We start from the raw sequence: 1119 nt of genomic DNA, 5'->3' as shown, positions 1-1119 counted from the left end.
TTTAGACTAATTTCTACTTTCGAAGGTGATAATAAAAATAACATATTATAAATTTGACAAAATAATGGTTAATAACATTTTATTTTATTTAGTATTTTATAAATGTATTAACAATCAAAAGGCTTTAATGTTTTAATAATAATGCTGCTGACTTCATTATAATTAAGTTGCGAACTATACGGCAATGGTTGTTGCCAATAGCATTTGTTGTCATGTAGATGTATAGGCTAGTATATGTCTATGTGTTTAAAGTATATGTATTAGAAGGATTCGGATTAGCCCTAAAACTAGTTAGATTACTCTAGCAATATTTATTATATTGTTTAACCCATTAAAATTGATCCCTTTATAAGGTCATAGTGGACCAGACGCAATTCCACTACCGATTTTAAAATTAAGGATCCATATTATAGAACTCACTCCTTAAAGCCATTTCAAAGAGTACGAATGACTTTGGTTTGATTTATCGACGAAAAAGTGTATACATATACAGTGTAGGATATAATAAAGTACGACTTGACCGATAACACAAATTTTCTTGTAATAATTAATGTATGAAATAATTTATTGTTTAAAAACTTCAGTTCTAAATATTAAATTGCTTTCAGTTTTATTGTAAATTTCAAGTCATTAACAACATGTTTTTAAAATTTCATTTTATAATAATTTTCAATTTAATAATTTCATCGAAAGGACTTTTCAAATTTACAAATATCAAATGTGAGGAGTACGATAAACCCTTTGCTACCATACCATTGTGCAAACTAAAAGTTGTAAGACGTGGTGTAGTTGGTTTCAATTTAATAGTGGCTTTACATCAAGTGCCGGTTAATAATGTATCGGTATGTTATTATATTTTTAACAACATTATTCTAAAATTAACCACCAACCCCCTTTTTAGATTAATTTGGATTTGCAAAAAAAGGCTAATGGCTATAGGCCTTTTTTATACAATGCTTCAGCCGATTTTTGTCATGTAATGAGCAGTAAAAATCGTTTTAGTTTTATAGGTGTGGTTATCGATTTATTGAGTAAAGATACAAATATTAATCATACATGTCCCTATGATGTGAGTAATTGTAGTTAATTAAGATACTTTAAATTAAAATTATCAATTTT

The 1119-nt window shown here is 27.0% G+C and overlaps 1 pseudogene; it reads left to right on the top strand.

Annotated features, from left to right (window-relative positions):
- Positions 1-638: 638 nt before the first annotated feature.
- On the top strand, positions 639-1096 carry LOC119614196 (annotated as a pseudogene).
- Positions 1097-1119: the final 23 nt, after the last annotated feature.

The sequence above is a fragment of the Lucilia sericata genome, unplaced genomic scaffold, assembly GCF_015586225.1.
Source record: "Lucilia sericata isolate MDLA Ls3-8-SP2 unplaced genomic scaffold, ASM1558622v1 Contig002684F_arrow, whole genome shotgun sequence".
In the NCBI taxonomy this organism is placed as follows: domain Eukaryota; kingdom Metazoa; phylum Arthropoda; class Insecta; order Diptera; family Calliphoridae; genus Lucilia; species Lucilia sericata.
Note: the sequence above shows the minus strand (reverse complement) of the source record. Positions and strands in the feature narration are given on the sequence as shown.